The sequence below is a fragment of the Pygoscelis adeliae genome, unplaced genomic scaffold (assembly GCF_000699105.1).
Source record: "Pygoscelis adeliae isolate BGI_AS28 unplaced genomic scaffold, ASM69910v1 Scaffold38, whole genome shotgun sequence".
Taxonomy (NCBI): Eukaryota; Metazoa; Chordata; class Aves; order Sphenisciformes; family Spheniscidae; genus Pygoscelis; species Pygoscelis adeliae.
In genome coordinates, this window is record NW_008825614.1 from 8,243,624 (window position 1) to 8,267,256 (window position 23,633).

At 41.2% G+C, this 23,633-nt stretch overlaps 1 protein-coding gene across 9 annotated transcripts in view; it reads right to left on the minus strand.

The window, feature by feature from the left end:
• CALD1 (caldesmon 1) overlaps positions 1-23,633 on the minus strand; it is a 203,249-nt gene that overhangs the window by 99,234 nt on the left and 80,382 nt on the right. For 7 of the 9 annotated variants that reach the window (XM_009332855.1, XM_009332863.1, XM_009332862.1 and 4 more), the window contains one exon: positions 23,036-23,129. The exons of 1 other annotated variant lie outside the window; for it this stretch is intronic. The gene's annotated coding sequence lies outside the window, so the exon portion shown is untranslated. Of the gene's footprint in view, positions 1-362; positions 539-23,035; positions 23,130-23,633 lie in introns of those variants that run through there. One more of the 9 variants, XM_009332857.1, reaches the window with a different exon arrangement.

Sequence of the window (23,633 nt, forward strand, 5' to 3'; positions counted from 1 at the left end):
TAATTTTAAGCTTCCAATTTTTTCTGGAAGCAGTAAAAACGCTGCACAAGAGATTTCTTGTTTTCTTTAGTTGCACAGATAATTAAAAGTTCTGCAAAAGTTAGTCCTCGTCTGTCCATTCCCACCCCCCTTCCAAAAAAGTGAAAAGGAAAAGAAGAGAAAATGAGAAAAGAAAGAAAGAAAAAATAAGAGAAAAAGAAAAGAGAAAAGAGGAGAGAAGGAAAAGAGAAAAGAAGGAAAACAAGCCGCAGCTTTTAAATACCACCCAGGAGAAGCCAAACTATGTATAAATCCTGCTCAGAGAACCAAAAGTAGCAATATTTTTTTTGTAGTTTAATCCACGCATTTTCCCCGTGTCCTACCTTCTTTATGGTTTAGTCCATGAAATATTTTCCCCTTTACAGTTCTTCATATACAAAGCCTTTCCAGCCTTGGTTTATATCCCATCAAGCCGAGTATTACAGAATTCCCCTGCAGCCCCCAAACCAAAAATGACTACCAGAAAAGGGAAAGCTGTTCTCTTTTTGTCCCTGCTTTGTTTACAGAGCTGTCAGTGGTTAGTTAAACTCTGCCTGGAATCTGGCATTTAAGGCCTGCTCTAAGATTGCTTCCTGTGCAGGGCTGGAGGCCTCAGCTTCCTCTGCAATTCTAGCCTAGGCGCTGCACTCAGAGGATTTCCACCCCCCCCACACGTCCCCCCCAAAAAACATTTTCCAGCCCGTTAGTACAAGACTGGCCAGTTACCCCTCAGAGAAAGCCAGCGTGCAGATACAGACTAAAATTTTCAAAGGTGGCTTATGATCTGCTTGCAGTTTAAGGGAAACAAAGCCAAGGTGCATTTGCAAATTATTTGAAGTGCTCCGTTCGCAGATGTAGATCTGTCTTGCAGCTTTATATTCCTGCCCGCCGGTGCAGCGTCCAAGCGCCCGCCCCATAAAATCACTGGCAATAGCAAAGCCTCTCATGACTTAAGGGAATCCGTGGCTTTTTCTGCCCCCTTTTTTGGATTAAAACACTGCTGAGGGCAGGGGTTTTGTGAAGGTTATTTTATTAGTTTACTTTTCCTGGGGGTGTTTTTCTTTCTGATTTGCTCCTGGATTGGGGGATTTAAAATTTTGTTGTTGTGACTTTCTTCCTGTTTGGGTGGCTGGGGTTGTTTTGTGGAGGTTCAAAAGGAAAGTTCATTTTGCAAATCTAATAGTGACTTTGCAATTTTGCTACCTTTTTTTTTAATGCACAATTAGACAATATATATAAAAAGCAAGTTGTAACAAGACATTTTTTCAAAACTTGTGTTTGTTTACTCTTACCACCATGTACCCCTTTAACACAGAACAGCAAATCTGCCATTTTCTCCCGAGAAGCATTTTCATCCTAGCCTATGTGTGCAGCTAAATCCTGCCTCAGTTCCTTTTCTAGAGGGCCCATGAGTTGCAGGACTGATGTGGTTCCCCCCAGCTGGGAGACGAGGCTCAAAGGAGGAATGGTACACTACAGAGAGCAAGTTCGAAGCAGCGTGCTGGGTTTCTGTGCACAGAGGGCAGATGACGGTGTCCACAGGAACTAAGACTGCACCAGGCAGCAGCATTTAGTCTGTGGAGTAGAGTCACCATCAGGGATTTAAAATATGAAGAGCTGACTGTTAGGCTGACACCTCATGTGCTAGAACTGAGAATCCCAAAGTTTTTTTCCCACTCTACCTCCACAAAACAGACATGCTTTGACATCTGATTTATTTGCACCTTCATCACTTCTTACCCAGCCAGGTACATCCCTCTCTCCACCTCTCCTGACTAAGGTACACTCCTTCCCTCCCCCCAGCTCCGGACTCTGTGCACCCACATTTGACCCATCCCCTCTCCAAATGTCCCAGCCAACACCTCCACCACTTCCTCAGCACCATCTCTCATCTCCAAAAGCCCAAGCTCTCTTCCTCATGAGGAAAGCTGAGGAGGATAATAACAACAAGCCAGAACTATTTCTGTTGTTCTTCCCCTCTTTCCTTCTCAGGAGCATAGGGGAGATTGCACAGCAGTCGTGAGAAGTTCCCTGATGCAACAACCTTTCTCCACCTACAGGGTGCTTTTCTGTTGTTCGATGAAGATCAGATGGATGGACGTCTTGGGAGGACGTCTAGGGTTTATTAGAGTATAGTGTCTCCTCTCAAAGGACTGAGGTCCAGCCACTTCGCGGCATTCAGATGACTTGCAAGCCAAACCCCTTTTTCAAAAATGAGGAAGGCACTTGGGAAATGGAGGTCAGGTCAACAGTTTGACCTTTAGTTAGCAAAGCCATATCAGTGCAAGAAAATGAGTAATCGGCTAGAAGGTCCACTTGAAGTCAACTATTCAGTGCTGTTCACAGTCTTCCCCAAAATTATTTGTTATCTTTCAGCCTCTGAAAACTACCAGACAATAACTTCATCAGTCTGTCTAAAAATGTTTCCTATTTCCACAAAAAGAGAGTATAAAATCAGAGTTTCTCAGAGTGTTCTTGCCTCTCAGAAGATTCAAAAATTGCTTTGCTTATAGATGAAGGTACCAATTATTTGAACTATTTTCTACAAACCATTTTTGGGAGCATGCGTATTTTGATGCTTCTTTTTTTAAAATGAAAATTGTTCATGAGTGTTGTTCATCCTGTGCCAAAATATAACACTCCACCCAGCTCCACTCCAGGGCCTGCCTTCAGAGCCAAATGTGAAAATGTCTCTCTGTGTGACCTTCCCAGGTGTGCAAAGAAATTTTTTTTTTATTCTTTGATTGCATCCTTTTTTTTTTTCCTGTTACACATTTTTAATAATTTGGTGTCAGACCAAAAAAGTTTCATTTTTCTGAAAAGAGGAAAATTGTCCCTAAGAAAACTGTTTCAAATAAAAAATAATGTTCCATTCAACCTCAAAAAAAAAAAAAGTTCTTTGGTTTTATTTCCAATATAAAAATTTTGGTTTTCAAAGTATGATGGAAAATGTTTTGATACCTCAATTTTTTTCTCCAAATTATTTCCAGGTATGTTTTTCACCTAATTCAACCAGAAGTCATCAATAAATTTTAAAGAAGCAGAAAAAAATATATATATATGTATTTAGCAAATAGAAGTAGATGTCCAAAACTATTTGACCAGTTCCATTCCCCTGACACCCACACACATATGCAAATTACTGGAATATGGGCTACTCTTACACTGTGAAAGGGTACACCACAAAAATTATCATTTTTTTGCTTCTACCTCAAAACAAGACCCTCAGCATCTTTTCAACCTTTGCACAACTGAAATAATACTGAAAGAATCTGAAGTGAACTCTCAGGAGTTTTCCACCACCAGATGCAGAAGAGGGACCTATGAAAGAATATTACTAGTGAAGATAAGTCTTGCTCAGGACCTCAGATTTTCCACAGCCTCACATACAAGGATCTTCTCAGGGTGTCTATCTCTTTTGACTCTGTGACTGAACCTTTAGATCATGGGATGTCTGATGAACCCTGTGGTGTTCCTGAAGACATGCTAAGAAAGACTAAGAGAAGACAGATAAGCAAAGAACTTATCTACAACATTTACCAGCATTGCCACATTACTTGAGTCAGAATCATAGCAAAGTATGTGCCCTGCAAATACCATCTCCCCACAAAAACACTCATTTCAAAAGCAGTACCAGTCTCTCTCTCCTTTTCATCTCTGCACTTCACATAATGCCTTTGATCTTCAGTTGACTGTGGTTTATTGCTAAAATTTGTTGAATTTTTCATTGTCTTGCTAAAAAGTGCTTCCTTCAAGGACAGCCACATTTAATCCCTCCCGGTACAAAACACATGTATGCAAATCCCACTCCCCTTTATGTCTCATCCCATAAGAGAGTTTAAAATTTTGTCTTCTTTCAGCTTTCATCAAGGTGGAAAATCAGAGGAATGCACAGTAATTGTAAATATATGAAAAAATATTTTAATAGCAATTAATGGGAATATGCTCTTTGAAAGCAAACAATAAATTGGCTAGGTAGAAATACACACACCACCACATACCTGTATAATTCCAGTATGGAAAGCAAAATAACCTCCTGCTCTGGCTCAGATTTAATACTGTCCTCACCCTATTCCCAGCACTGATTTCAGAGACAGCTCAGCACCCAGAGGGCCTTAAAAACAGGTAAGCTAGACTGGTAACAAGCAAGTGAAAATGCAAACTGCTACTCAGGTCTTTAACAAACAGAAGTGTCTTTCTTTCAAGACTTGGCAGTCACCTTTCCATTACACTGAATGAGCTCCCAGACTGAGATGTTTATGCGGAGCCACTGCACCAGCTTCAACCTAGTTGAGCAAAGAAACTTCAAGCCAGAGCATATTCCCTAATATAGCATGGCTGTGTATTACACAGGGCTCTACGCTGGCCACATCTGGCGACAACATTATGCAAGCACATGCCATCTTGCTTCCCTCCCAGTACAATGAAACAATTGCAGATTTCCTCTTGGTGACCTTCAGGCCCGAAGAGCCTGAAAGTCATGCCTGTTTCCTTAACATGCTCGCTACTCCGGTGTTGTGAATGACCAGGGCAAGCTTCATGCAGACAACTGCTAGGCAGATTGCAAGCTGTGATGACTGCCCATGCAAGAGAGCATGGATCAGAGCTCTTGCCAGCCCCCCTCTCAGCAGTCTGGCCTATTCTTCATTAAAGAATGAGGGTAGAACATTATTCATCTGAATAATGAATATTCCACTTTATTCATCTGAAGTGGAGCAAGGGGATTAGGCCTTCGGTTTCTTTGTAACAAGAGAGATTTTCTGCTAAATTTCCTTTCTTATCTAGCTAAAGACATCTGCATGCACTGTGCACCAGGTACCTCCCCCTTCCTTCCTTAGCCCAAACCTCTCACACTGGTGACTGAGGTGGGGCACCAGCACAGACCCATCCCGCACTGTTGTAGGGCCCCAGTTCTGTAGGAGCTGGTAGAAATTTTAGGACCCACAGGAAGCACAGAAAAGGTCTAGAGTAGTAAAAAGGACAATACTGGGTTTCTTCATGAAAGAAACCATGACCAGTTCCTAGCCTCTCTCTCCCTCCTTTCCTCCCTCCCTCATCCCTAGCTGCAGGAGGCAGGAACAGCGCAAAGAGAAACAGCTTCAGGATTTCCAGGAGAACTCAAGTAACAGTGCAGAACAAGGAGGCCAGTGAGATATCATGGCCCAGTGCCTAGCATTTGGGGTAAACCCAGCAACTGGAGATAATCCTGGTTAGTTCTAACTCTGATCTACTTTGTGGCCTTAGGGACTGAGCCTTAGTCAATTTTGTGCCTCTTGGTCCCTATGTTATCTCCACCAATTGCAAATTCTTCTCACCGTGCATTTGCAGAAGGCTAAAGCACAACCAGGCCCCAGGTTCGGTCCCAGCCGCTAGATGTAACTGCAAAACTGCAAGATCAGTACTAAAAAAACCATATCCTACAAAAAGAAATGTCTGCTGCAGAGAAGGGCTGAACAAAGGTGATAAAGGGAAATTCTTTCTGAACCTTTCCTATGGAGGCGTAGTAAAGGGAAGGCTTCCAAGTGCGACTACACAAAGGTTTTCTGCATGCATGCAGCTGACCTCTGACATCCTCACTGCAGGATCAGGTGGTAACACAAGACCTAAGTTATTCTGTAATTGCCCCCCCCGTTTTTTTTTTTTAAATACTCCCACAAAAAGGATCAAATGTCTCATTAAAGCTTGACATAAACTGAGCCTGCAAGCAACTTTGAGAGTTGTACCCCATTAATCCAAATGTCCCATTTTCCCATCTGTCTCCACTTCAGTTGTCCCAAAGCCCTGGTGTGGATGGATGTGTGGACCTGACAAATGTCAGTAAAGGACTGGTCAGTGAGAAGCACAAAGAATATTTTGCTCCAGCTGGCTATGTGCCATGGCATCCACTGTATCCCTAGGACTACCATTGCCCTTTCTTTCTACCTCTTCCACCTCAGAAGTGAAAACAGAACCTCTTCATTGCCCCTTTTGCAGCTGAGAGCAACTCAGCAAGCAACACTCTTTGTCTATATGTGACTTGTTTAATCTGGCACCCATGAAATGCAGGTATGACAAGCATTCTACTGCAATATCTGGGAGAATTAGAGTTCCTTAATCTATCTTCAGTCAAAACAAATAAATCTGTTTTCTATTAAAATCTGTCAGAAAACATTTGGAAATTATTTTCCCTGCTCCCCTTTTAATTCTGCATTAGAAGCATTCAGTGCCACTCAGATCTTTCAGAAACAGGTGCAGCTTCACTGAAGTCAAAAGGTGGAGTTCAATGGATTGATTTGTCCTTTGTCACACCTCATGCATGCTCTTTCTTTAATCTGAGATGTTGGATATCGCTGGCAATCATATATTACCAATAGTAAAGCTTACGTTTAAAGAGGCTCTTCTTTCCTCCATAAATTCATTTTTAATGTTCCTTTCACGTAAAACCACATCTGCAATTGTTACTATAAACTTGGCCAAGTATTCATGTTGACTGCAGATAATGAACTCTTGTACATATATATAAAGGCACACATACATACTCATATCAAGCAGCTTTATTCCTTCCCAAACAGAATAGCTCATTTGGGACTCAAGGCAAAATAAATGTATTCGGTCATGTGAACATACAGCTTTGTTCCAATCAAGCCTGTGCTTTGTTTCATCTGACCATACTTCTTAGGACTTCCAAGGAAAATTCATCAATGGCAAACCAACAAGTGCAGTTCATACTTAGCGTCAGAAAAATCAAACTGGGGAGGTTTCTCAAAATCCCAATTTCTGTTCTCAGAACATTTCGCTTCCATCTACATGTGTATATCCAAACCACTGACTCTGTGAGAAGGTAAGCAGAGAATTACCTAGAATTTTGACAAGGAAGTAAAAAAAAAAATCCATCTGTTAAAATCTCCGCTTATGGCATAAGCTACATTTTCCATCTCATCTTTCACAGGAGTAAAAAAAGCTTACGTACATTGGTGGGGCATTTTTAAACCTGATTAACATATCAGTTAACATCTGTGGCATCCTGAGCAAAACTATGTAGTGATTACGTAGAATAGAGATTCCCAGTTGGCGCTCTGCAGACTACTGATGGCCCACAGGACCACACCATAGTCCAGAGCCTTGATTCAAATAGGTGCTGAACAGGTTTCACCCACCCTGGCTACAGCATAGGTAACCACAGTGAGTGCCACACATGTCCTTGCAGGTGCCAGGCCCTGTGTCAGCTCCTGCTGCTGCAGGGTGAACCACATGAAAGTGTTGACAGGGAGTTTTTTATAGGACGTTGTCCCTGCCAGAGTTCACTCCTTGGGTCTGCAACTAAAAGATCCATGGCTTTAAATACCTGCTCACTCCATCTCTCATATCCATGATCTAACTCAGCACTGGGGAAGGAGCATTACAGAGCTGCACCATCCCAGAGGTGTTAGCAAACATGTAGCGTGCTGCTGCTAACACCGCAATACACTTCTAAGCATGCAGCAGGAGGACCTATCATCTCAGAGCCAGTCAGTTGCAATGGAAAGTCCCCATTTGCCTTTATTCCCTTGGGCAGGCTGAGTGCGGGTATGCCATTTCCACTCCTCCCACTTCCTTCCTCATCTTTCTTCTACTGCACATTGATATAATGGCCAGGCAGAGCTTTCGCTTGACATTTGGATTTGCATATACTGGTCCCACCCCTGATCTCAGTGACATTTGTCTATCATTTCCCATTAGCAGACAAAGGAAGAAACAAGACATAGCTGGAAGCTGCTGGCACAACCACTGGTTCTCATGTTAGAAGGATTGACCCTTGACTCTCCCCTTCAAGTGTCCTCTGAAGTATTTCAAATATGTTGTCCCCAAAGATCAGAAGATACTGAAATATTATTCATATACAGACCAGAGTTGAAATCCTGGTCCTGTTGGAATCCCTGGCAGACTTCCCAGAGACTTCAATCAGGACTGGATTCCACCCTCGCAGGCCAAATTCATCTAATATACACTACAAAAGATCAGTGAGCTTACCCTGCATGTCAGAAACTAGTGTGATCTCAGATTCTGCCAATATAGGCTGCTTCATCCTCTCATACCTTTGTGCACACACACGTAAAGGCAGAATTTCTTTTACTCTTGCAATGCTTACTTGGGGGAAATAAATTATTTTTACTCATATCATTATCGCTGAGGAAATACTTAGCCTTTGCTGCAGATACAAAGGGCAGCTGAAAATTGCATTGCCCTTTACTACTGTTTAATCATAAGTGAAGCTACCCCAGGTAATGACAATGAGGCCCCATCTCGAAGGACAAAACACACTGAAATCGAAGGGATTTTATAGTCCACAAAACAGTCTGTAAAAGCACTTAGTCCCAAAATGAACTCTGACTTGCATTCACTTTTTCTCTGCATACAAACACTGGGAAGCAGGCTCATGGGATATCATCCACTAGTTATCCTTGTCTTTTATCTGCTTCTACCAGGGAAGACCAGCTTCTACCAGCTTCATCGTGTTAATCACAAGAATCCACACATCATGCATTTAGTCCTCCTGCACACTTTGTCACAAATCTGTGGCCTGACTGTTGAAACTTGTGGCAATGCTCCAGCTGTTGACCAGCTTCATCTCCAACTGAAACTAAGAGCAGAAAACCAGTGCCCATGCCAACACCTTCCAGCCAGGAGCTATTTGTTTCTTAATAATAGGAAAGAACAGACAAACATCACTAAGAAACAGGTTAGGTCCAGCTCAGATGACCAAGCCATATTAAAGAGAATGCATTTCCTCTTGCCCTATGAATGGCAATGCCAATTCTCCCATTGATCTCTATTAGAAAAAAATCAGAGCGTGGGAAAGGATAACACAGGCAGAAGAAGCTGCCACAACTATGGAAAAGCCAGTCTTCAGTTTCTGGCCTGCACAAATAAAACTGCCACATCGTATCCTTTCAATTTGTGCCTTTAAAGGCATAGGGAAAGGAAAAATTACTAATTCTTGTCAATGCTCTCTCATCTGACATCACTTCCTCTGGAGAGGGAGCCTCACGCTAACTCAGCTGGCAGATGTCACAGATGCACCGCGTGCCCTGATCCTGTCAGCTGCCTCCCCTCTAAGGGAAATGGTGTAGTAGCAAGTGTGCCCAGTGGAGTGTGCATCAGGACAGACACGTAGTGACACAAGTGTCAGCTGAGACAGCAACCATCTGAGAGAGGGGCAGAGCCTGACCCCGAACAGGAGCTAGGTGCAGTGGAGGAGCTGGGGACAGAAATGCCCGCAGGAGCTGATGACCACGCACTGAGTGCTAATCACCATGATTCTGTTAGTCCCTTCTCGATATGCAAAGCCACAACAAGCCCACATGGTGAGGTACCACCACAGTGGTATCAAACAGGACAAGTCACGGGAGCAGAAAGCATGCTGGGGGCTCTTGCCTAGTGGAGTTAGTCACCCAATGGTGCAAGAGTGATACAAGACAGGGGTCTGGTGTCCATCATGACAAGCAGAGGCTCACACTGGGAGCAGCAGTCACAGCTCCGGCAATAGGCAGAGGGTGTTGGCTAGGAGCACGGCAGGCATCAGCCAGGGAAGATGTTGCTCTGTCCAAGTGCAGGAGCATTTCTTCTGCACCAGAACTGGCAAGGAAGCCAGCAGTAGCAGTGCAGCTCTCCATACTTGCCTCTCCACTAGAGAGAAAGGTTTCCCCCTCCAGGCAAGGAGCTGATCAGAGATGGGAAGTATCTGCCTCTGCTTCCCTGACTTCTACTACTCTGCTCCCGTTCCTCTAATTTGGTGCTCCCTTCTTGTCCTACCCTTGCACCACCCCTGTTGACCTTCATGCTTACATGCAATATTTCAACAATACATTGTCTGAACTTATTTGTGTTCAAGTTGGTTTTATGAATGTTTCAGCACTATATTGAAGCATCTCTCATGTCTTGAATTAAAAAGCTAAGGTAATGCCGTTAAAAATAATAAAATGTTCGAGCAAGTCTAAGGTAAGGTTCCAACAGCAACATTCGCTCAGCCAGACTTCAAACTCCACATGTTTTCTGGAACGCATTTCAAAATACAAAATCATGATATATTAAGCTACATAGTCAGTCATAAAAAAGTAATAGAAAATAATATGAAGATACAATGCAGCCAGCTTACTGTGGCTTCGTTTTTGTATTTTCAACACTTTTTCTTTTCCTGTTAAAACATGCAGCCCTAGGATCCAGCTTTGCCTAGTACTGAGCATCATAAACCCTAATGAGAGTTGAGGGGTCTCTGTTGCTTCTCTATTGAACCAGCAATAAGCAACAATACCAAGTTTTAGTCTTCAACCCTGCATTTTTAAAGAAAAAAGAAATACTACAAAAAAAAAAACCCACAAAACTGAAGTTCTTTGGTTTGCTAATCTTACTAGTTGTGCCCTAAGAGAGACTAAGTATTTTGAATCCAACCAGTTCCTCAGAAAAAATGAATGATAAATTTTCAAGGTCTTGCCTGTTGCTCTTGAACTTTAATTAACTCATCTTCCCTCCCAATACCCGTACGCTTACTTTGCACAGACACCAATGCATGTCACCATGACAGATATATTGCAGCTGAAAGTCCAGTTATTCAATGGCAGAGCATCATGGAAATCTGTGGAATTCCACCAGGAATGGATCCAGCTACAGAAATTTCTACTGGGCTTTTCCAGCTCACATTTTTAAAGTCATCTTTACAAATGAAACCCAGATTGTTTCCTGCCAAGTAGCTATATCAATTTATCTCTAATGAACAGCAATTCTATGTTATTTTGGTTGAAAATTGAAGCATGAGGTCAGTGCCAGCTTTAAAGAGGTAAAGCAGGGCAGCAAAAATGCAAAGCCTTTCGACAGGACAGCTCAAACAGGGTACCGCAAAATAGATGCCCCTCAAACCATTTGCCATATTTGAAGTTTACATCATAGACCCCACTTTATGCTGAGTTTAGCTGAAAGCAAGGAAACACTAACATAACAATGTCGCCAAACCAGAAGACCCAACAGCAGTGAGGCTTTGTTACAACAAAAAAAAGATAGGCAAGATGACACACTTGCATGCTGTGCATGAGCCAGCATAAAACCTGACACAGCAAGATTACAATATTGCCAGCTCCCCTCATGAGACTCACACAGAGAAGCTGTTTAATAATCTTGACAATAATCTGACTGCTATCTAAACATTCAGGCACAAACACTTATTGCCAGCAAATACCACGACAGCAATGCATTGGTACATCAGTAACGTATGTGACTGTGCAGTGCTTCACGCTGCAGGGGAACAGGATCGCCAAAACTTTCAACAGAGCCTGGCTCAGAGTCAGTTAAACAAGACAGGTGAGGCCTGACAGTATCCTGTGCACTTAATACTGAGAGTACAGACATACATTCTTACTTTGTATTAATGTGACAAAGGAAAGTTACACTTGAGCACTGTATCAAGCCAATAAATTTTACAGTTCAATTTTTTTAGGAACAGTGCCTCAGACAGTGTCTGTGTGGTCCAGAAAAGAAAATGTTTAATTTTCCTTCAAAAAATAAATGGAAAAAAAAAAAAATCTCTGTACTGTGCATTATCTGTTACCTTTCCCTAAGTCCTCTTCCATAAGGATCCAAATCCCCTGTGGGGTCTCCTCCAGCCTCCCTTGTTGCCAGGTTAGGTCCACCCAGTTCAGAATGAGACACAGAGTGCACATGGCTGGTCACAGTTTAAGTTCTGGGCACCAAATGCACATGAAGCACATTTTTCACAGACAACCCACAGAGCGGGGTTGTTTGCGTGCAAAGTGTTGGCCAAAACCAGAAATACAAAGGTGGAAGGGAAGGGAGGACAACTTCCAATCTGTTTGTGAATGCTCTACAAATAGGAAAGCAGCCTATGTTTACTAAGCAAATTGTTTTTCATAACTCAGTCACCTCATTTTTAGTTATGGGCTAGCTGGAAAAAAAATTGTTGACCTCAGCCTTCAAATCTTGCGCCTTCTTCAAAAGATGAAAACAGAAATAATTGCACTTATGACTGGCGTGTGTGCACTGAGGCCTCCAGATGGTGGATGCTTCACAACTCACCAGGTCTGATGGCTCTACAGGAGTGGAGTACAACTAGAGAGACAATTTCTGCAAGGACACCCTATTAAATATGTGGAAAAAAGCGTTAGGAAGGCAAGGGAACAGAGGCAAGAATGGCAAAAGAGGTCTGAAAAAAGAAATAGACTCTGGAAAAGATGTACAGAGAAGGATCAAACTAAAATCCCAGATTATGATGCCTGCAAACTTGGATGATTTTTACAACCCATACCCCAGATGAAAATCCTGAAAATAGCTTGCACCCTTAAGGTGAACAAAGAAAATAAAAGCCAAATCTGAAATTCATAAATAAACATGAGTAAACTAGCCAGATTTTTCAGTGCTTACCTGGACCAAATCAAACCTTTACAACTTGTAAATACTGACAAGTGTCATTTCAGATATTATTAATGGATTCCCTAAATATAAAAGACAGGTTGGTCTGCAGTTGAATCTTTTATCTTTTGCTTTTCCAGTGCTGAAAGTAATTGAAAACAGAAAACATGCTTCTTGATGTAGCCTAACTTTTTAGGAACAGAAAGTATAAATGTTAGTTATATAGCTGACACTGCACTTCAAGTTTGCACTCGGTTGCACCCACATACCTTCAACACAAAGCCAGGTAAAAAACAAAAGCATGAACACTTACAGTCATATAAAATACATGTGAAATATTCCCTAGAGCACTATTAAGTGATACCACTTGCAAGACACACCAAATAAACATCCACATAAAGATAACACCAGTTCTCCTGGCCAAGGAGCGTTGGAGAAGACACAAACTCGTAATGTAATTCTTTCAAACAAAATGGTGTCACAAATTACATTAGAAAACTCTGCCCAAAGCAAAGTGCTGTATAGGGAATACATATGATTGCAAAGTCTGAAGGATGTGCACATACTTCAGAGAGGGCACATATTGGGAACAGATCTGAATTTTTACTATCTTTGCTACTGCTTTAAGTCCATATTATTTTGGTATTTACATTAAAGGAGATAGAAATATCTTTGGAGATGACTAAGCAGTTTCTTGATTTCTATTAAGTACCAAAAAGCAGTCCTGCCAGTTTATTAATATTTAAGTTTCTACAACTTAATATGAACTTGGTTCCAAGAACTACATAGGTCTCCTTAAAGTATGTGTAGCAAGAACTCAACACTGTGCCAGCTGGCAGATTAAACAAGCCATTAAAGTAGGCTCCTACTGAATTTAAAGGATTGTTTTTCATCTTTTCCCTCTCTACTCCTCTACATCCAGATGTATTATTTAGGGAATATTTTCCAGTCCCAGTAAGAAAAGTAAAAGAAATGCCCTTGGCACTTAATGAGTTTTTCCTCCGATGTGGTCTCCTGCTGCACTTGGAATTTATTCCATTACTGTATGGCTTGCACTGGTCCCAAAATACCTTGACTATATGAAAAGATGGGGAAAGTGTGCTTGGGGTAGGTATGGTTCTTCATTCAAAAGCAGGGACAGCCTGGGGTGATTGATCTTAGTGGATGATTTCATTCAGACCATCATTATCCCAGCATGCCACCCCACAACGCATGCCCTGCAGCCCCTTGTGCAGGAGACCAGTACTGTTACCTGCACGTTATAGTTGGGAAAAGTGGAGCACGCTAAGATTAAGGACGAGGCCAACACCAGCCTGGAGCAGGTTGGCAGAGAAGCTCGTTTCTCTGCAGCCCCTGCAGGACTTCAGTGATAAGGAAAAAAAACTGCGGTAAAACCCTGTGCCTTCACAGAACAGAGGCCTTCAGCATATCATTTTTCCTTCAGAGGTTCAAATACTTATTTGAACTTTGTTAAAGCTATCTGAACTTCATGACCTAGCAGTATTTAAAGGAAGAATGAGTCTAGAATAAACTCTGGTATTAAACCAGCCCTGGTGTCATCTATAACAGTATAACAGATATATAACTATTTCAGATAAAAATGCCCCCTGTAACAGTTTTCCAGATAAAACCTTCAAAAAAAAAAAATCAGAGTTGTATCTGCTCCCTGTGGCCATTTCAGACTGACTGGAACTACTGGCAGCTGAAGGAGGAGCACTGGATTTGAAATGCCTGGAAAATAATTTTATAAAAATTGAAATAGAAAAATACTACCACCTAGGCCTCCCTCAGTTCCTGGGTAGTAAAATGAGTTCAGTCCCATAAACTTGCTACTGAACTAGAAAACAAAAAGGCCTTAAAACCAAGTATAGGCACACAGCCAGAGGCTGAGATAGCCAGGCTCCGGAGCTTGACCGTGACTCGGAGCATCTCCTTTCCCAGGAGCAAGAAGCCCCTCCAGGCTCCCGCTCAGGCCCTGTCTGGTCCCACAGGGCAAGTGGGGCCAGCCCCCCCCCCTCCCAGGCAGACCCAGCAACCATCTTGGCCCATGTAACAACTTCAGAATTTGGCTCAGAGTTTGATTGGCCAAAATTGTTCTGGGGGTCACAAACATTCCCTGCCTGCTTCTTAAGGGGCAGTTTAATTCTTAGTTGTATAAAGCTAAAGTGTAAAAACTGTATTTTGCATGTATTCTTTGTTTCTAATACTCGGTATCTCTAAGGGGACTCCCTTGCTTGGCTAGCAGTCGGGATTCATTAGACCTTTTATGATGATTCTTTCTGGTGTGCAGATATATGATGAATCTCAGATGTTTAAATAGCATATAACAGTGCTCCATTGACCTTGCTGAGTACAGTTGGAAGGAAAGAAAGGTAATTTTCCTCAAAGAAATTTTAAAAATGTGTCTCCACTATAGCACAGATGCAGAGGATAAAGAAACTCCAGAGGGATTAAAATATTTTAGATTAATTTGGAAGAAGGCCACATTGTGTAAAGCCTGGTTAGTTTGGGCCTTTCCAATTCCACGCCATATAAACAAACCCATTTAAACTGCATTTGTTAGAAGGAATGTTTAAAAAAAAAAAATCCCCCAAAGTAGTTGTAACTCAAATGACCTCCAGTTCTGTATTCTCTTCTTACTGCCTAAAGAACAAACATATGTACAATATATGCTAGCCAGAGCTTGTGCAGTTGCTGCATGATTCATACTGCTTGAAAATTAAGTCATTTAAGTAAAGGGATTCTGGCTCCCTCAAGCAAGGTTTTAAAACTGAAGCAAGGTTAGATCTGGTTGGTTTTGGAGCCTGCTTCCATACCGTGATCAAGACTATAGCTTATAGATCTTTGCTTTGGGTTGAGTGGAAGGAAGTAAAAGAAGAAAGGAAATTGAAAGGTAGAGATGGAAAGGAAAAGAGGGAAAAAGAAAAGAATCCGTATCAACACAACTATATAAGGACTAACCTAATGTTCAGTGTGCCACTGTCTGGCAGAAGCAAGTCCTTAATGTTTACTCACTTTTAAGCTCAAATTTTGCCCCTTTTACTCACACAAAATAGAGTTTTTGCCTGCAGCGTCTTCCAAAGAGACAAGTCATAGAGTGTGGTACTAAATAACCATAAAAAGTAAACAGTTGCTGACCCTTAGGAGTTAATGAAGTTGAATCACAAAGGAATATGAGGGTAGCAGTGAGCCAGCCAGAGGGTTAACAGCATGAAACACACAGTGAGTCATTTCACACGATTAGCATCTACAAAGCAGCGGGCACTTAAAGTAAAGGGACTTTCCTTATCATAAACCATAAATCCTGGAGCAACTCAACATGAGGAATACCCTCCTATCTGCCACATGGATGAAGAGAATTCTCCAGTGGTCCCAGGCCTCCTTGAGTTCTTGAAACAGTACCCAACTATTTAACCGTAACTCAGTCACTGCGCAAATTCCTCTCCCTTCAGAGAACGTGAGGCAGCTGGCCCAGCTGAGGACAATATATTGTCTGCTCTCTCCCAAATACCCAAAGGAGCCAACATCATTTCACCACTGAATGTGACCATCTTGGAGAGGAATATGCAACTTGTTCGAAGTTCAGAACAATACAACTCAACAGTTTAGAATACAAAATGTGGAAAAATGTAATTTTCATTACAAGTAATGTACTTTCAGAGACTAAAAGGTAATTTAAATTCTGGGATTTGAGGGCTAGCATCCCTTCTCTTATTGGAGTTCTTATGAGACGTTCTGAATATGATATTGCAAGAGGCTATGATGGTTCTGACATTATGGCCGTAAAATTCAACTGTGGTGATGGCTTCTGCAGCTATCATACATTTGGTAGCACGTCATTTGCTTGCTACAATGCTACAGGTTTAAGTTTTCCATGTGATCTGTTTCCTCTTGATGGTTGCTGCACATTAGCAATAAACACGTTCTCCAGCATCTCCTGCACATTTTTACTTTGATTGCACCTATAACCAGCCCAGTGCTCCCATATTCAGCCTGGTTGAATGAACGGAAGGGATACATTAAGTTCTCTTTGGAGATACTCCAGGTTTTCAGGGATATAACCATAACCAGAAAGCTGGCCAAGGGGATTTTTACATCATCAAAAAATCAATTCAGAATGTAGAACTTCTTGTGGCTGGGTTTTGTTCTCTGAATGTCATGTATGGACCTTTGTTTGTTGACATACCACTCTACACATTCATGAAAACATGTTCTCTAATCACTTAAACTATCATGGTAAAACATTTTAAATACATACTTCACATAATTTCAGAAACAGATGCTAGATAGTAAAAATGCATGTTTGCAGAAGAAATGGCCAAGACCTATTTATTAGTGCTTGGAATTTTCTATTTTGTGCTTCACATTATCACCAGCAATGCATGAAAAACTCAACAGCTATTATGTCCTAAACTTTCCTTTTGAAATGTATTTACTTTTTAAATTTACTCCAAGAAGTTTATGAGTAGAAGTTAGTATTTTTCAACACTCTTAACTCTGCCCTTTCACTCACATGCCTGCTACAATTTTATGTCCACATATTTTTTCTTTTCTGCATCTTCAGTAGGATTTGGGTTTGTCTGCTCTACCATCTCACATAGTGGCTTATAGAGAGGCTTCTTTACTCTATGTAGAAAGACATGTAGGGCTCACATGATAATTTCTGCCACAGCCAAAATATCAAGTCGTTCTAACTTCCACCTGTCTGAAATAGAAGTTGTGTCCTGCAGAGAGGTTTCCCACTTTCACCTTAGCAGTGGCATTCTTCCTTCGTGGAATAACACTTAAAATTTGGAAGGAGCAATGCCCTTCTCACTGTTCATAGTCCTAAAGCTACTGCATGGCCCCTTAAAAAAAAAAAATGCAGTTCCGAAAGGTACCTCTTTTGAGATGCTTTCTTTTTCAGTTTAGCATCAACACTGATAACCATTAATCTAAGAAAGTTTATAAGATATTCAGCCTAAAGTTTGCTGATGACTGTTCTAGCCTAAATGTTGTTCCTCGTAGTACTCCTAGTTAAACACTAGTATACTAATAACATAACTCCATTCTTAATATTGCCCCTTTCCTGATTGATTCAAATGGAGTATGTCTGTTATCTGTAGTAATAAATTTTGAAATCTTACTGGCTCTTAGTCATGTGGCAGAAGTAAGATTAATTTGATTGCTTAATAAATCACATTGTTTTAGTTTAGTTACATGCTACAGCCAACTTCATGTTGCCTGAGGTGGTCAGGGGATGTTAAGGTCATACAGATATACAGCAGGGACGCAGATGTACAGTGATGTAAAGTCACCCAAATGGCTTTGCTCAGAGCCATTTCAGTTTACAAGTAGGCTTTATGAGCTCTGGTAACAAGGCAACCCCCCAGCTGCTTCCACACAAAGCCCCTCAGGTGCGTCAACTCTGCGTTTCCATCCCCTAGGCTCCTGGCACCCTCCTCACTCAGGCACTGGATGCAGTAGGGAAGCCGTGCACAGCCACATAGCACCAGAAACGAGTCAAGACCCAAGATGTGACTGCAGAGAGCTGGCTCTGGTGTCCCTGCATCTGTGTCAGGACTAGTCTGCTGCCTCAATAAAATACACTCAGTTAACACTGATTGTCAGTTTGTTAAAGACTATGTAGACTTAGTTTGTATGGAATAAAACCCCCTGAAAATTCTGGTAAGAAAAAAAATAACTGAGGGGAATCAATTAATGAAAATAATTAATAAAATTAAATTTTACTTTGAGATTCGTGATTTCTTTGTTGCAGACTTTTCTCTGGTTTTGCTGTTCAGTATTTTCTTTGTACTTGTAGGAAAATAGTGCTTAGATTATCCTCAGTTTTAACACAAGGCAAAAACATGACAGAGATTTGTCTTTCAGTGATAAAACCAGTGAAAATAGAACACTCATGATAACCCTGTCTTTTAAAAACATCAAGTAAAAAGCCCCCCGAGCTCCACGAACATGTTGCAGACTGCACATGTCACATAACTAAGGACTACAATTTTTTTGCCAGAGGCTCCCACATTTAACAAAGGGAAACACTGCTTTCAACAAAAGATGCTATTCTAGTTATGTGCCCTTTTACCCTGTCAGAGAAACAGCTGGTATCATAAAGTCACAGCTAATTTGTATCACGTCTGCACTAACAGTCAGATTCAGTTTGTATCAAACTTTCGAAGTTGGACTTAATACCAGTTGATGGATGACAGCTTTTCTTGCCTCCCCCCTTCTCAAAACACATTTAAACATTGCCTCCCACATAAAAAAAAACCCAATATTCAAAATATAAATGGAATCTTTAACACGTTTCACATAACCAGAATATATGAAAATGTTTAAAACTAGTAAATTTTAAAAAAATATCCTAAAGAGTGAGAAAATTACACCAGCAATTCTGAAGTTCTGTGACAAATAAATAGTGCTTTAAGATAGACATGTGGGTACCAAGTGTAATGGAAAAGAATTTTCTCTTAAAAAGAAAAAAAAACTCACAACTTACTTGCCTCAGGTAATCTCTTGCAGTTTGGGATATCTGTTCTAAAAAAATTTCAGTCTGCCTGCAGACTTTAAAGGTTTTTTCAAGGTCAGCACGCAACAATTTAGGGAAGGCCAATTTCACTTTTTTTTTTAAGGGACCTGTTTCTCATTTATGCTATTAAATGTCATCTACTCCCATTTTAAGATCCCTGAAGCAGAATGCCTGAACTGTGTAAAGGGACTTTAGTGAGAGTCAGGCCAAAGATTTAACAGCTCCAAACCCACAGCGCTCTTGTGAGAAAGAGCTGCAAAGATCAGGCTCTTCTTGGAAAACAGGCATGGGGGAACATCCAGAGATTGGGAGTTCAAGCTCAGTTCATATAAACATCTAACAGCGCTGGTGCACTTCTGAGGCTACCCTCCACAGCACCTGAGTCTACAACATTAGCTGGAGACAAGATACTCTTTTGAGATTTCAGCTACTTCCCACTTCCAGATGATCTAGAAGTATTTGACCAAGGCTCTTTCATCCCACAATCTGAAAGCATCATCGAAATGTAGGCAAGGAAAATCTCACAACATCCTGGGAAGAAGGGAACTTTTTTTAATCTTTTTTTTTTTTTTTTTTAAATGCTGCACAGTATAATGATTATCAAGGTTCTGAACAATTGCCCCATTTATCAGAAAGAGGTTGGTCTGCTCTGTAAACTTACGTACACCAAGTGAACAACGTCCCTGGGAAGTTCAAAGCAGCAGTATCAGTAATGCAGTTTTAAAGTGACAGGAGAGCTTATTGTGACGGAGCTGTGAAAGGGCAGTTGTCAATGAAGACTGAAGAATCCCAGCTCCCAGCCTATCTTTCCCTCAGCGCACGCATTTCCTGCCTTAGAAGGTTAATACTGAGCAGAAGACAGTAAGATACAGCTTCTGCTGTGCCTAAGCTGTGCTTGGCACTGCTCTCCGATGGACTCCTTGCCAGTGAACAGAGCCAAAGCACAGCATGCTCCTGCCACATCCTCTCCAGCGAGCTATATCTGCTCTCTACCTACTGGGAAGATGCAGATAATCAACTCCACTCCCTTCACTCCGAGCACAGCAGTGACTCTGCCCCTACATATGATCCTTGTGCTTGTTCAGATTTTCATTTTTTTTTCAATGTTCTTAAACCTCTGTCTGGCAAGGCATGGTTTATTAGAAGCAGATTTCACTTCAACTACTCAGTGTGTCAGTTTTACAATTCCTAGGTGGTGTAATTCCTGGAAAATAAAGAATATTCTTCATCCAAAATCTTGGATGAGTCACAGCAGGTTTACTTGTTTTGGTTCACCCTTAAATCAAGCATAACTTTCTATATCTAAATGATGCTCTGGTTTTCTTTGTTTCAGCTGCCTGTTAGCTCCAAATTTCTTACAAGCAATAAGACTTTTCTAAGCATATGATGCTCACCAATTGGGCTCAGCAGCCAAAGGCAGCCATCCCATTTTCATGGGACTGTGAATTGCATCAGGAAGAACGACACTACTACTTCCCAGGCTTGATTCCCTGGTATTAAACTAAACTCCAGAGCTGTCTTTAATACCTCTTCAGGAATGCAACGCAACACCAAAGCCACCAGGTTCTCATATCTTACAAAAGAGCTTTTACCAAAAAGTGCCCTGGCTGCACGTAGAGGTCACCTGAAGTCCCAGAAGCTACAGGGAAATTCGGGAAAGATTGAGTGCTGCACCTCCTCTTCGAAGCAGCAGAGAGGACAGATGAGAGAAGGAAGACCCTATGCTCATCTCAGTTTAATTCATCACAATAAAGCCATAGAAAAATATCTTCAGAGACTCTACAGAAATGCTTTCAGTCTTGAATATTTAGGAGAAAAGCCGACCAAAACCTTTCTTACAGTGTTTCCTAATGGCAAACATCTTGACTTTTAACAAAATGTACATTTCCAAGGAAGATAAAAACCAATCATCACTAGCCAGTGACTTTGAACCTTAACCCTTATAGGGTATCACTTATTTTTGAAAGTAATTTATATAAGCATGTCTCAGATTGTCTTCTAAAGTCAGATTTGGCTGTATTCAAGAACTAACAGAAGAGTTACAGGACTGTCATTAAAATACTAAACTATATTACTGCTTTTTATATTCAGATAAAGAGATGTGCCATGTTTCCAGTACTTTACGGAGATAATGCTTGTTTTTTCCTTTCCAAACGTGTGTATTGGTCCACACCATTTGCTTTAATGATTTTCTAAAGGCAACTAATGGCCTTTTTCATGGTATTTCCATTCACATCCCCTGAAGACCACCCTCCTATTCGGCCAGCTTTACAATGTGAAAGAGGAGGTTAAGTGTGGAAAGTATTATCAGATTTTGCCTTTCCTATTTTGCCTTTCCTTCCTCGAGACAGAATTCTTCCACCACTTTGACAAGTGCTGTGCAAGCACCTTGGGGACTTCAGCATGAGACAGATGACACTCGCCCTGCATCCTACACTTGGAGCAGATGAATGAGTCCCTGAAGGACAGATTTTCAGATGCAATGTATCCATCAAAGTAAGGCACCAGCTCAGAAATACACTGAAGCACAGTCTCAGTTTTGAGGGACTGAAGTGCCTTCTTTCAACACCATAGACTGCATGCTCAGACATGTCTACAAATACAACTCCAGTTGCCAAGCTGTCAGAAAAACTCTGGAGGGCAGTCACTGCTCTCTTTGAATATCCTATCCTAAGCACAGGGGGAGAGCACTTGCATTTCTGATCCCATTTGCTTTTGGACAGTATTGCCTCCCTCTCCTTGGGTCAAATTTTTAAGGAATTTAGGTACCTCATAAATGCACCACCCAAGGAAGCACATGGGAACTTAAATTCAGTGATCTCACTGGAAGAAGTGTTTCATGGGAAATTCTAGAACATTTAGGCTGGTTCTGAATCAGAAAGAAATCCTAATTTTGGAATATCAACATTTCCTACAAACTGGAAATCCCAGATTGTATCTGGCTTCGGTCTTAAACACTTCCCCCACAAAGGCTTGAAAGTAATGCAGAACTCCGAAACAGCAACCAGGGCAGAGAACAGCCTGCAACAATTATCAGCCCATTCAGCACTTGCACAAACATTCTCAGAAGTGTAGGCAAAGTTAAATTCTCTTCCCCAGGAACGATGACAAAAACAGCTAAAACGGGCCCAGACCCAGCATTCTGATGGGGGGGAAGGCTGATGGAGACGAAAGGCAATGCAGCCAGAGTTCAGCCTGCCGCCATGTCTCTCTCCTCCTCCACGCTGCTCTTGCCAAAAAGAGGGGGAACGGAGCAGAGGTACAGAGGAGGTCCAGGCACACAGAGAACATAGTCACTCATCAGTGAGTATAAGCAGCTCACTGTAGCCTGAATTAACTGAAGATGATGGTATCTAAGGGAGTTGCCTTGACCCCAGTGCAATATTTCTGACCCCATCAGTCTGTTGTCATAGGCACTGCTTAAACTTAGAGCCAGTCCTCAGTTTGTCTCCAGTCTGGAATTTCCATATATCGAGGGGCCGACGTTTACACACATTATAAACACTTCCTTTAAATGGTTTGTGAGCCCTCGCTTGTTCTGGCAGTGAAAGAACAGTTTGTAAAAAATGTTTAAGTCTTACACGTTGTAAATAGTCAGTAAACACAGTTACTTGGACTCTCACAGACTCCTAAGAGCCTGCTTGCTTTAAAAAAAGAACAGAAGACAAAACAGGACAGTAACACACCAGCGCATGATCTTAACACAAGTAAATAAAATTTAAGACTCCCATTGCAGGCAAAAATCTTGCTGAAATCCAGCAGAGAAATAAATATAGCTATTAAAAGAACGGCCATACACCCACAAAACGATTACTGCAAAATTTAAAGATTTTGATTTGAAGATAAAATTCAAGATAAAATCCTTTGAATCTACTATCAGTTCTGAATAAAGTAATCTCTGGTGACAGTGATCCCAGAGGAATAGGAGTCAAGGGTCTGACTGCAGGGCTGTCTACTGATTTTCAGAGGGATTTGGATCAGCCCCTAAAGAAGCAAGCAAGCACACAGGATGAAAAAAAAAATCCAATATAAAAGCCTCAGTACAAAAACCGGATACAGAAAAACCTTCTGAATACCACAAGCAAGGAAATCTGAGGTAACTGCTTTGATCATACTCACAGGAAGGCAATCAGAGGAAATATTCTGAGCTTTTCAGTAACAAACCAGCTGCTGATGAATTCAAAATGATGACTCCAGAAAATAGAGGTGATCACTGTACAGAAATAGAAAATAAAGAATATTGTTTAGCAAGGGCATAATTATTGCACAGTCGTCATTTCTCTTTAGTAAAGTCTTCTTTAACAACACCCCTACAAAGGTTTTTAAAGTATGGAATAAAACAGAAAAATTTTGCAAGAGACCGAAAAAACCCATTACCAACAGCTCTATAAATTAGAGTTTGACGCAGACTTTGATTTCCCAAAAATCTCTCAACAAAGTCACTCACTAAAACCTCTTTAAGAAGTGAAGCTGATACAGGTTAAGCTGAACATTCTCTTGTGATTGGTAAAAGACGAAGCAAAGCATCAGACCAGCGATGAGTTTTCATAACAGAGCAAGGTTTCCAGCATACCTTCCTAAGGATCTACACTGAGACCTGTAGTACTCAACATATTCATAAAAGCACTCTGCAAAAGCAGATGAACAGTGAGAACACAGAGACTGTAGACGATACAAAACTATTCATTATAATAAAATCTGAAGTCAATACAAAGAA